Genomic DNA, 13,672 nt, shown 5'->3' with positions numbered 1-13,672 from the left:
TCACAGTAGTGTCGCCCAGGATAGCAGGCAACCTGGAAGCATCCATTGACAGAATGAAAAAATAAATTACGGCAAATTCACACAACGGGACACTGGAGCCATGACAAGAAATGAACTAAGGCTACGTGGATACAGGTCCAAAGCAGAATGTCAAGGCATAAAGGCTGAACAGTGGATGCTGCACAGCTCTGTGTACACAGGGCTGGAACCATGCCCGGGAAAGGTGGTCAGGAGTTACATGGGAGCTTGGGAGCTCCTTCCTGCTCCTCACTTCCCTTCTCAGGGAGAACTGCATGGGGAGAGCAGGGTGTGTGTGGCAGTGTGTGTGCATGTATGTGTGAGCAAGTGGCACGGTGCATGCATGAATGTGTGAGTGTGGCAGTGTGCGTGCACGTATGTGTGAGCTTGTGGCAGTGTGCATGCGTGGATGTGTGAAGGTGTGGCAGTGTGCATGTGTGGATGTATGTTTGTGGCAGTGTGTGTGCATGGATGTGTGTTTGTGGCAGTGTGTGCGCATGGATGTGTGTTTGTGGCAGTGCGTGAACATATGTGTGAGCATGTGGAACTGTGCATGCATGGATGTGTGTTTGTGGCAGTGTGTGTGCACATATGTGTGAGTGTTTGTGGCACTGCATGCGTGGATGTGTGTTTGTGGCAGTGTGCATGCATGGATGTGTGATTGCGTGGCCGTGTACGTGTGCCAGCATGTATGTGAAAGGTGTGTTTGTGTGGGTGTGTGACAGTGTGTGTGTGGGTCTGAGTGTGTGGTGTGTGATGATGAGTGTGAGTATAAGTGTGCCGAGGATGAGGTTTCAAGGCTCCCTGGATGCAGGTGTCCTTCCTGGGCCACTGCCCGGGTCCTGACTCCCTCTTTGGCCCCTGCCTGTCTCAGGGCATGGGGCCACTTGTGCCACCGGGAGCTCGGGAGGAAGGAGGCTCCTGGCCTTTTCCGCCCGAGGGCGTGGCCTCTGAGGGAAGGGCGGGCCACGTGCGGCCAGGCGGAGCACCTGGGGCTTTTTGGAGCCAGCTCCCACCGCGTGTGCTGCCCTTTCCGTCCAGCAGGTGGCGCGCCCGGGCAGTTTCCAAAGGACATCCGGCGTCCCGCCCGCCCCTTTTTGCAGGCGGGGAAACTGAGGCTGGACTTCCCCTTCCCCTGAACACCAGAGAATCCATTCTCGCAGTCCACGTGCTTGTGGGGCCTGGCTGGGTGCTGGGGTTGGGAGCCATGGTGAGCAGAACAGACGGGGCCTCCTCCCCCTCCGGAGCTTGCGTCCCAGTGAGGACACCGGGATGCATCCCGTGGGGAGCGCCCGACCCTGAGACACTGCCGCTCACCCCACACCCAGCACAGTTTGCACGTGAGACCCCTAGCGTCTGCAGCCCTGGGACGCCCTGCGGCCTACACAGCCATTGCTGTGCACCGCACACCTCTCCTGTTAGCCCGAAACCCCTGCGAAGGTCCCGCCTCCTCCACCTCCGTGTGCTTCAGGGACAGGCAGCCCATCCTGGTGGACCGAGTGTGGGGACACAGGGTCCGCACACCCGGTCCACGAGGCTCCACCACGCTCGAGCTGTGTGGCCATGGGCAGGCTGCATGTCCTCTCAAGTGGGTCAATGATGGTCACCACCACAGAGGGTCGTGGTGGGGCTGACTGGGTGTGAGAATGCCTTGCAAAGGCACCGGCCTCCCCACACAGGCACGCGATCAGACCGTCCCTGCTTTCATTGGAGGGTGTAGAGAAGGGAATTTTGTCCCTAAAAAGATATATCCAACGCCGGGTTCAGTGGCTCACACATACAAACGCTCCTGAAAAGGATGGTGAATGAATGCTAAGACAACCCGCCCTTTGGTTTCCATTGGGAGGTGACCCAGCCCTGGAGTGGGGGGGCTGTCAGCAGGGTTCCATGGAGTGAGGGGTGGGATCAGAGCCCAGATGTGCATGTGGCTCTGGCTTGGCATTTCCTCAGAGGGACAAGATTTCCTCAAGGGCAGAGAGGGGAGAGTCCACATAACACCCACGTATTTGAGAGAAAGCAAAGGTTTTGCTGGAGGAACACTGGAGTCAGATGAACATTTGATGCTCTGAGGCTCCAGAGGGGAACGTGAGCACTTCGGAGGCGTCGGATCCAGCAGGAGGATTTCTGAATCGGGCGGAATGAAAGGTGCACGCTGGATCACGAGGTTTTCTGCAGCACATGTCAGAGATTCCCTGCCAGTGACTCACTTTTTCAATGAGTCCTGAAATTCATTCATGCCAAGAGGAGCGACGGATGACAGACCCCTTGTAACCAGCAAAGGCTCTGTTCCCGGAACAGAGGGCTCAAGAGCCCCACGAGGGAGAGGCACCAAACAGAGGCCATGAGCCCAGGCCTTTCCCTGCGCTGTTAGCCTGGCCGGAACACAGCAGCCAAGCATGTTTAGCTTCTGTGTGTAGGAGGAAAGGGAGCGGGAGCAGCAGTTCTGGGGGAAGCTTTAGGTTAGATTTTTTGCTTATTTACTTATTTTATTATTTATTTATATTTATTTATTTATTTGAGATGGAGTCTTGCTCTGTCGCCCGGGCTGGAGTGCAGTGGCCGGATCTCAGCTCACTGCAAGCTCCGCCTCCCGGGTTTATGCCATTCTCCTGCCTCAGCCTCCCGAGTAGCTGGGACTACAGGCGCCCACCACCTCGCCCGGCTATTTTTTTGTATTTTTAGTAGAGACGGGGTTTCACCATGTTAGCCAGGATGGTCTCGATCTCCTGACCTCGTGATCCGCCTGTCTCGGCCTCCCAAAGTGCTGGGATTACAGGCTTGAGCCACCGCGCCCGGCCTTTATTATTTATTTATTTATTTATTTGAGACAGAGTCTTAGTCTGTCACCCAGGCTGGAGTGCAGTGGCGCAATCTCAGCTCACTGCAACCTTCACCTCCCAGGTTCAAGCGATTCTCCTGCCTCAGCCTCCCAAGTACCTAGGACTACAGGCAGGCATCACCATACCCAACTCATTTTTGTATTTTTAGGAGAGATAGGGTTTCGCCCTGTTGGCCCAGTTGGTCTCAAACTCCTGACCTCAGGTGATCCACCTGCCTCGGCCTCCCGATGTGCTGGAATTACAGGTGTGAACCACTGTGCCTGGCCACTTCCTTATGTTTTGAAGGTTACATATTTCTGTGCAACTGTGTGTGCTGTTCTCCTAGTGGAGATGCTATGGCCTTGATACCAATGGACGCACAGTGATATGGGCTGGGTGTGTCCCCCTCAAAATGCCTATGTTGAAATCCTAACACCCGAAGTGATGGCGTCGGGAGGTAAGGCCTGTGGTAGGTGATGAGGTCGGGAGGATAGAGCCTCGTGAATGGGATTCGTGCCCCCCTTCCTTCATGTGAGGACAAGGTGAGAAGGCGTCATCTGTGAACCAGGAAGCAAGCCCTCACCAGACACCGAGTCTCCCAAGGCCTTGATCTTGGACTTCCCAGCCTTCAGAACTGTGAGAAACAAATTTCTGTTGTTTAGAAGCCACCCAGTCCCTGGAGTTTTTATTATAGCAGTCCACATGGACTAATACACACAGACATCTAGAGATAAAGCAGTTATAATTGTTAGTTTTTGCCACTCAGTCAGAGTTGAACTCCTTTGGCAAGTATGCTTGTTTTTTTTTTTTTTTTTTTTTTTTTGAGATGGAGTCTCTCTCTGTCGCCCAGGCTAGGGCGCAGTGGCACAATCTCGGCTCACTGCAAGCTCTGCCTCCCGGGTTCACGCCATTCTTCTGCCTCAGCCTCCCAAGTAGCTGGGACCACAGGCGCCTGACACCACGCCTGGCTAATTTTTTGTATTTTTTTAGTAGAGACGGGATTTCACCGTGTTAGCCAGGATGGTCTTGATCTCCTGACCTCGTGATCCGCCCGCCTCGGCCTCCCAAAGTGCTGGGATTACAGGCATGAGTCACCGCGCCCGGCCAAGTATGATTGTTTTAAATGAACCGTCAAACACTGCCTTAAAGGTCCCTGTGTGTCCTCTCTGAGCCGATTCAACAAAACTACACAGCCAGGAAGCAATCCTGGGCACAGATGAAGCTTCACACGTAAAGATGCTCATCATAGTGTAATTCACAATAGAAAATATTGGAAGCAACTTACACATCCAGCAAGAGGAGATGGAAGAATAAATGATGCCTTTTTCTCTAGATGGAATATTGTGAGATCATCAAAAGAGACGTTTTAAAGAAGGAGAGAGCGATGGTTGGAAATGTTAAAACGTGCCTACCCCGGAACCCCACAATCTCACTTCCCAGAATTTATCCCAAAGACAGGCACAGGGCAAGCATGAAGAAACAAGAGTAACGGGGTTTCACAATTATTGCGAAAACTCGGAAACCACTCACGGCCACTCCGTAGAGGCTTGGTGACCTGAACCGATGAACTTGCACAAAATGGAATGCAGTGACAGCATCAGGTTAGAAACAGACGGGCAAGTTCAAGGACCTAGTGAAGGGGTGGGTTTTAAAGGTGTGTTGAGGAGGGGGTGAAAGGAGGTTATCGAAGGATAGGAAGCAGCGCAGGACTGGAAAGAGGGTAGCTGGGACCACCCGTGGGCCCAAACAGAACTGAGGCTTTCAGAAGGCAAGGAGGCCCCGCCCACCACCAGCAACCAGGAGAAGACAGGGGATAGGCACGCCCCCCTCTCCTCCCACTCTCTGCTCTGCCCCAGTCTCCTGTTGGCCAAATCCAACTGAAAGGCAGAGGGCTCAGTGGGGTGGGGTAGGTCAGCCCCCAGAGCATGGGGCGGGTGGAAAAGAGAGGAGATTGGATGTAACGGGGCCGGCAGGAGAGGCCTCACATAGGGGCAAGCTGGAAAGACGGCACCACATCTGAAAACGTGCCGTGTGTGTCCAGAAATTCTGAAGATGACATATTTTAGTAGGCTCGCTGTCCTGATCTCAGCGGAATTGTAAGAGTATAAAATGAAATAAAAACATCATATGCATAGATGTAGAGTGTGAATATATATGAGTGTATGCACATGCATGTGCATACCCATGCAGATGATGTAAGAATATATATAGCAGATCTGTAGGTACGCTCTTAAATTTGGAAATCGATCATTCAATACATTCATGTGGAGAGTTCTGAAAATCACGATCTGGCAGTCCGCGCACCACAGGGCTCGCAGTGATGACTCCTGGGTCATGAGATGATGGTGGCTTCTTGCCCTCCCTCCTCTCATTACGCTTTCAGTCTTCTGAAAATTTTGCAGTGAGTATATATGGCTCTCACAATGAGAAAAACAGGTATTTTGCAATAAGTAAATAATTAATGTTTGCAAGGACAAGCAGTGTCTATGAGAATTACAGCGTAACACGCACTGCTGCTTAATGGCACGACATGAGGTGGGGAAAGCGGTCCGGTGCCCACTGTGAGTGTCTGTTTGGTGTGATGATGAGTGAGGACATGTGTGAGGGAAGCAGCCCTGTCTGGGATGGATCGGGGGAGTGGACTCCGATGGGGTGGAGGCCATGTGGGGAGTGATGCTTTTGTCCTTTCTCCACATCGCATGCGCGAAACTAAACCAAACGAGCTTTTTTTTTTTAGACAGGGTCTCGCTCTGTCTCCTAGGCTGGAGTGTTGTGGTACAATCTCGGCTTACTGAAACCTTGACCTCCTGGGCACAAGCGATCCTCCCACCTCAGTCTCCCAAGTAGCTGGGACCACAGGCGTGCGCCACCATGCCCGGCTACTTTTTGTATTTTTTGTAGAGATGGAGTTTTGCCATGTTGCCCAGGCTGGTCTCGAACTCCTGGACTCAAGCGATCCTCCTGCCTTGGCCTCCCAAAGTGCTGGGATTGCAGGTGTGAGTCACTGCACCTGATCCCAAATGAGCTTTTAAAGGAGAGCAGGAGGTTCCATGATTGGCCAGGGAGGAGGCTGGGCTCTGTTTCCAGGGAAGAGGAAGCAGTCAGGTAGTTCTAGAGGTCAGCTCTCCCAGTTTACAACTGGGAAGCCGAGGCCCAGAGGGCGCCTGTCGTTAATCAGCGCTGGCACGCTTCTCTCCCCCGCCCCACGCGGGCCCTGCTGCACCTGCTTCCTCTTAGGACTGAATGCCCTATGATCCCCACCGAATGGAGAAGGACGCTAGAGGTTACAGGACTGGCCCCTAACCGCTCAGCCGGAAACAGGCTTTGAACCCTGCTGAACTCCGGTGGCACAGGCTGCACAAGGCTTGCGTCTCCCTGGAAGGGCTACTCCTCTCTGGTCAGCGAAATCTCCTCCCTGCCCAGGAATCTGGCCCCTGCCATTTGCCTGGTTGTTCCCCTACCCGAGTGCCCTTGATTTTCCCCTCTGGCCGGGGCAGGAGCAGCAGGGCTGGATGCCAGGGCCCCAGGGGCTGGAAGGTGAGTGGGCACCACTCCTTCCCCCACGGGTAAGGTGGACATCCAGCTTTGGACCACATCACAGACGCCCAGGCCCCCAGCCACAGCCGGGATCACTCAGCTGGGTCATGTCTCCACTTCCCAGCTGGGCCAGAACTTTTCCATGCTGCCAGGACTTTCAAGAAAACAGCTGTCTGGCTGGTGAGTAGAGGGGCCTGCCCCTGGGTGGCCTTCCTGGCTGGTTGGCCCCAGGGACTCAGCAGGCACAAAAACAGCCTCGCTTCTCCCCAGCTGCTGGCTCAAGGTCTGAGGGACCCTGACAGGCCTGTCCCCGGCTCAGGGCTGGCTGTGCTTCCCTTCCAGGCTGAACAGAAAGCAAAACATCAGCCTGCTGGCCCATGGGGGTTGGGAGGGGCGGGTGTCATTGCCCTCTAACAGCCTGGACATTCTTGCAGCCACTTGAGCTCAAGAGGTTTAAAAGTTCCCACTGCTTGGAGGACAAGGACAGCCCAAGAGAGTCTGCTGGTGCAGGCAGTGGATGTCTGATTCCCCCAGGAGCAGGGATTTCTGTGGGACTCATGGAGGACTTTGCGGGCCTGTGAACCTAGCAAGAAAAATGTATGTACTTGTTTTCACCAACATTTAACTCACACACACAGACCCTGGACTCAGGCGGATCAGTCAGTTGTGACTTTGCTGCTCACAGAGACCTCGACAGGGATCCCGCAGCTATTGTCCAGAGAGACATCTCAGCAGCACTGTCTTTACCTCCTCTTCCAGGCAGGTGCTGTGATCACCCCCACTTTACAGATGAGAAAAGCCAGGCTGGGTGATGCCATTACTCAGGGTTCCCCAGCTTGTGAACTGGTATTTGAGCCCAGGTCCATCTGACCCCCTGGGGTTAATGCACTAAACCAGAATTGCAGGATTCCACAGCGGCAGACCGCCCCACGCAGGCCCACCTCTGACAGAGGAGAGGGGATGGTTAGAGCTGGTTATTTAATGTGCTATAAAGAAACCCCTATCACTAAATCTCCATCTAGAGTTATATATGAAACTGACTTTGATTATAGTCTATGCATTTATTTATGCATTTAAAACATTATTCTGGGCAGGGATCCACAGACTTTAATGGAATGGCAAAAGGATCCATGGCATGAAAAGTGTTGAGAACCCTTGCTTTAGAACCTGCTGGTAAAATCATAATGAGGAGGTGGAAAATACAGTGCCACTTCCATGAGGGCAGGGCCTGCCTGTCTCTTGTTCTGGCATCTAAAGGAGCTCTTGGTCAGGAAGAGCATCTGATTTCCCTAAGTTTACACCTTTTTCCTGTTCCCACCCCACTATCTCCATCAGTACCATCAAAGCTGTTGTAGAGTGCCCTGCAAATGCAGCCTCAAGACAAACCCTTCTGGTGAGGCTGCTGCCAGGACGGTTTTCCCATATAAACCCTGGAACAGCCATGTCCCTCAAAAACCACCTATGGGAGAGGTGAGTTCCAGAGGGGTGTACAGAAATGGCTCTGCAAAACCAGTCCAGGTGCAAATCCTGGCCCCATGATTCACTAGCTGGGTGACCCTGAGTGATTTCCCTAACCTTTCTGGCACTTGTTTCCTTATCTGTGACATAGGCTTAATCATAGAACAATAAAAATATTCCATATTTGCTTGATCACATATCTATGCATTTATTCACCCACCCATCCAACCATTAGTCCATTCACTCACCCATCCATCCATCCACCCACCCACCTATTCATCCAACCAGCCAGCCAGCCAGTCATCCATGCACCCATTCCTCCACCCACCCACCCATCAATTCATCCATTCACCCATCCATCCATTCACCCATCTGTCCAGTTATCCATCCATTCTTCCATCTACCCATTCATCCACCCATTCCTCCACCCATTCCTCCACCCACCCACCCATCAACTCATCCATCCATCCATCCATCCACCCATCCACCGATTCACTGGCCCATCACTCACCCATCCACCTACCCACCCACGCATTCATTCACCCATCCATCTATTCATCTACTCATCCACCCATCCACCCATCACTCCATCTACCCATCCATTTCATTTTTTGATGTGTTTCAGAATACATACATTTCCCCCTAAATACTTCCACATGCAAATCAGTAATCAGGCTTTAATATTTCAGAAACTTAATTTTACTTCTAGATATTAAGGTGGCCAAGTCCTGCCTCCTTCTTGCCTCTCCCTACTCCCACCCTGCCTCTCCAGGCTGGGATATCCTAGGGCAAGAACCAGCAGGACCGTCTGAACTCCTCCCAGGCCCCTGGTTTCTGGAGACCCCTCTATGGAGGAGAATCTAAGGACAGCCTGAAGTTGGGTGGTGGAGGTGGGGGTTGCTCCTCCTGAAGCCCCTCAGTGACAGCCAAGCGCTTGCTTTTCTGGCAGTTGAGGCTTTTACTTAACTTCCCCTGGGGGTTTCATCAGCTTTGGCACTGGTGCAAGCTCATCACCTTGGACCAGCTGCCTCTAGAAGTGGTGAGCTCGCCATCACTTGAAGTGGTTAAGCAAAGACTGAAAAGCTCTGGTGGGGGTGGGAGAATGTTGTACAGAAAATTTAACCCAGAACAGAATTGAACTACATCGGGGCTTCTCAGCTTCTGCACTGTTGATATTTTGGGCTGGATAACTGTTGCGGAGGCTGACCTCTGCACCACAGGGCATCCTGCAATAGTCCTGGTCTCAATCTATTATATGCCAGTAGCACCCACCTCCTAAGCAAAATGACAACCCAAAATGCCTCCAGTCATTACCAAATGTTCCCTGGGGGGTGAACTTGACCCCAGGCGAGAACATCTGGACTAGAGGAAACCTACAATCCCTTGGGCCTTGAAACTCCGCGGTTGATCCTGCTCCCCAGGCACCTCCCTCCTCGGTCCCCTCTGTTCACGGTCCTTTGGCCTTTCCGTTGCCATGGAAACTGGAATTGTCTTTGCCTCTTTTTCTTCCTTTGCCCGCCCCATTTACACATTCTTTCAAGCAACAAACTCCCATGTGCTAGGTCCAGGGAACACGGATGCAAACAGCCCCCGTCTCCTCTTCTGGGGCAAGAGTAACAATGGTCTGACCTCCCTAAGCGGTTTGAGGATTAAGTGAGACGGACAATGCCAGGAAACGCCGAGCAAAATGCAGGCGCGGTGGACGTCGTCAGCTCTTAGAATTGCAAGCTCCAAAGAGGAGGGGGGCACCGGGCGACATAGGAGTGGCTGGTTCTGGCTGGGGGACCCGGGGGCGGGGGGAGCAGATACCTCGCCTGCCGTTGGAAGCAGGGTCTGCAGGGTGGAGGCGCTCTGAACAGCGGGGCACAGCAGGTGGCGGGGTTGGAAGCAGCACGTGTGTAGTAACAGAAAAGCCAGGGAGGCAAGTACCGCAAAGCCCCGGAACCCGTCTTGGGGCTTGGTCCTCACCATGGGGGCGCAATGCCCCTGGAGGGTTTTAAGAAGAGTGAGTGGCATGGATGGGGAGTGAGAAGGGGGCAGGAGTGGGCACGAAAAGACCAGCAGGCAGGCAGTTTCAGCAGCCCAGGAGCTAGGCCGTGGGGGCTCACCCAGTGAGGGAGAAAGAGCCTGGGGCGGAGCCAGGCTTTTGGAGGAGGAGCCAGACCTCCCGGGGTGGGGCCATGACTGGGGAGGAGCCATATCTCCGGGGTGAAACTAGATCTCCTGGGGGTGGAGCCAGGCCACCTGGGGTGGGGCTAGGCTTGGGGGCAAAGCCAGCCTTCTGCAGAGAACCAATGTCCCCTGGTGTTGGAGCCATAACTCAGGGGAGAATTCAGATTTCCCTGAGGTAGAACTAGGTCTTGTGGGGATGGGGCCAGGCCTGGAGCAGGAGCCAGACTTCAAGGGGTGGGGCCAGGCCTCCTGGGGTGGTGCCTTGCTTGGGGATTAGGCCATGACTGTGGGAGAGGCCAGATCTCCTTGGGATGGAACCCCGTCTCCCTAGGGGTGGGGCTAGGACCAGGACAGGTGCTAGGATCTTGGGGCTGGAGCCAGGCCTGGAGGAGAAGCCAGACCTCAAGGGGTAGGGCCAGGCCTGTGGGTGGGGCCAGGATTCCTGGAGGTGGGGCCATGCTTGAGGGGCCAGTTGTCCCATGGGCAGGGCCAAGTAGGGATGGGGCCAGGTCTTCTGGGAGCTAAGGGAGGTCCAGAGGGTGGAGCCAATTCTGGGGCGGGTCTACACTTGGGGGAGGGCCGAGCCCAGCGGTAGGGCCAAGCCACCGCCTGGTTGGAGAAGGAAATCAAAAGGGATGCCTCCTTGCTGGCCTTCTGGCTGAGCCTCACAGCCTGGTTTTCACAGGGCACCTTCGTCTTTCGTCAACATCTGTCCGAATAGTACCTTTAAAAATCATTGCCAAAGCGTTTGCTCCCAACGGTTGGAAACGACCATCGGCAGGGGACGGGTTAAACCGATTAAGGTGACGACACCGCGCAGTGATATGCAGCCAGCGTAACTGTCCCTGTGGAGGATGTCTAGGTGCATCATCTGGTAGAAGGTACGAGGGCAGACAGCGTGGTCTGCATGCTCTATGCCACCATTTGGGCACGAAAGCAAAACAACGTATAATCGTGTGGTTATCTATGCGTCCAGAATTTCTGGAAAGACCCCAAGAAACTGGTCATATTGCTTGCCTCCAGGAAGCTGGGAGCGGAACAGGGCAGTGAAGGAGACGTCTCATTTCATTCTTGCTTTATTCCTGAGCCAGCCGGGGCTGCGTGTGGCTGCAGGCCACAGAACCAGACACAGGGCCCAGTGCGCCAGGGTGAGTGTTTTGTCCAGTGACTGGTGGCATCCAGGCACAGGCAGCCCTGGCCAGGCAGCAACTCCACTGGAACAGCGACCTCACCCATTCCTGTCCTCTTGACTGCAAGACGGTGGCTCCACCACCAAGGTCACCAGGTGTACCAGGCCGGAGGGAGAGCAGTGCATGGTACAGCTGAGGTAAAGGCTTTTCCAGAAGCCCCCGAACTGACCTGCAGATCTCACTGGCAGCGCTGGGCACATGGCCCTGCCAGCCACAGAGAAGGTCATTTCTCAGTAGCACCCTGGTGCGCTGAACAGAGCTGGAGCTCTGTAGGAAGGAAGGCAGCATGGAGCTGGGGCTGGCACCTCGGGGACTTTGCACTCTGTAACCAGTTCCCTGCCTAATAAATTCAACATCAGCCAAGGAACCATGGCTGAGAATGTGCCCAGGGGAGCCAACTACTTGTCCCGCCATCCGCACCCCCAGTTCATGTCTGTGGCACGGCCTTGGTGCAGCACCCCCTGCCCCCTGTGGCAGCAGAGGCAGGCACGACTTGGTGGAAGGAGGTTCAAGGCAGCAGGGCTCTGCTTCCTGCTGACGGGAGGATGGGGGCCGTGCCAGGTGACAGGTGAGATGGCAGATGGTGGCGGAGGGGGGTGCCAGTCTGGGAAGTAATGAGGTAGCTCATTATCAGGCGTTGTTTGTGGCTGAGAACTCAGCACTTAGAGCACAGCACTGTCTGCATGCAGGGTCCTCACTGCCCCTCTATAAAAAGTGCCTTCTGGTCAGCTGGAGATGTGCTTCAGATGCAGATCCCAGGCTCTGTTACCCGGAGACTGAAACCTGGTGGGTCAGAAGGGGATCAGTAACCTGCATCTTTTTTTTTTTTTTTTTTTGAGACGGAGTTTCGCTCTTGTTGCCCAGGCTGGAGTGCAATGGTGCGATCTCGTCTCACTGCAACCTCCACCTCCCAGGTTCAAGCGATTCTCTTGCCTCAGCCTCCCGAGTAGCTGGGATTACAGGCATGCACCATGACACTTGTCTAATTTTGTATTTTTAGTACAGATGGTGTTTCTCCATTTTGGTCAGGTTGATATTGAACCCCCGACCTCAGGTGATCCGCCCGCCTCGGCCACCCACAGTGCTGGGATTACAGGCATGAGCCACTGCGCCCGGCCTCAACCTGCATTTTTAGACAAGCTCCCAGGTGACTGGGATGCAGAAAGTCCCTGACTTGACTACAGATTTATATCCAGAGGCAGTTTCTTGGGCGCCTCTATGGGTGGGCACAGCTCTACACCCGCTAACATTTGGTTCTGTTTGGTCCCCACTGGAGGATCGCTACCCATGAGGCCAAACTATCACCACCCCATTTCACAGACAAGGAAATGCAAGCCCAGAGAGGTGCAGTTCCGTGGTCTAGGTCACACAGCGTTTCCGAAGGAGCCTGCACCTGGCAGACAGCCTTGGCCTCCTGGGCCAAAAAAGCCCTTGCAGCTGCTCTGTCCTGTTTGGTCTTTTTTTTTTTTTTTTTTTTTTTTTTTTTTTTGAGATGGAGTCTCGCTCTGTTACCCAGACTGGAGTACAGTGGCGTGATCGTGACTCTGCAACCTCTGCCTCCTGGGTTCAAGTGATTCTCCTGCCTTACCTTCCTGAGTAGCTGGGACTATAGGTGCCCACCACCATGCCTGGTTACTTTTTGTATTTTTTAAGTAGAGACGATATTTCACAATTTTGACCAGGCTGGTCTCAAACTCCTGACCTGAAGTGATTCACCCACCTCAGCCTCCTGAAGTGCTGGGATTACAGGCGTGAGCTACTGCGCTTGGCCTGTCCTGTTTGGTCTTGCAACGTATTTGAAGGTCTGGTGCTGTTACCTGCCTTTAACAGACAGGGCGGACTGAGGCCTAAGGGGCTGGGTGACCACTCTGAGTTCCAGCCGTTTCAGAGAGTAGGTGTCTGTATTGGGGTTCTCCAGAAAAACAAAACCAAAAGAGTGCATATGGGTGCGTGTATGAGTGGGGGTGTGTGCGTGTGTGTGTCCATACATATGTGTGCATGTGTGCATTGTGTGCGTGTGGGTGTGTGTGCATGCGTGTCCATGCATATGTGTGCATATTTGTGCACGCACACGTGTGTGCACACGCGTGTGTGTAGGGGTATTTTAAGAAATTGGCTCAAGTGATTGTAGAGGCTGACAAGTCCACAGTCTGCAGGGTGGCCACCAGGCTGACAACCCAGGGACGCGCTGATGCTGCAGCTGAAGCCCCAGGTCGTCTGTTGGCAGAATTCCTTCTTGCTTGGGGAATATCAGTTTTTCTTGCTTGGGGAATATCAGTTTTTCTTGCTTGGGGAATATCAGTTTTTCTTGCTTGGGGAATATCAGTTTTTCTTGCTTGGGGAATATCAGTTTTTCTTGCTTGGGGAATATCAGTTTTTCTTGCTTGGGGAATATCAGTTTTTCTTGCTTGGGGAATATCAGTTTTTCTTGCTTGGGGAATATCAGTTTTTCTTGCTTGGGGAATATCAGTTTTTCTT

This window comes from Rhinopithecus bieti, unplaced genomic scaffold, assembly GCF_001698545.2.
Source record: "Rhinopithecus bieti isolate Rb0 unplaced genomic scaffold, ASM169854v2 scaffold_1618, whole genome shotgun sequence".
Classification (NCBI taxonomy): Eukaryota; Metazoa; Chordata; class Mammalia; order Primates; family Cercopithecidae; genus Rhinopithecus; species Rhinopithecus bieti.
This window is presented reverse-complemented; position numbering follows the sequence as displayed.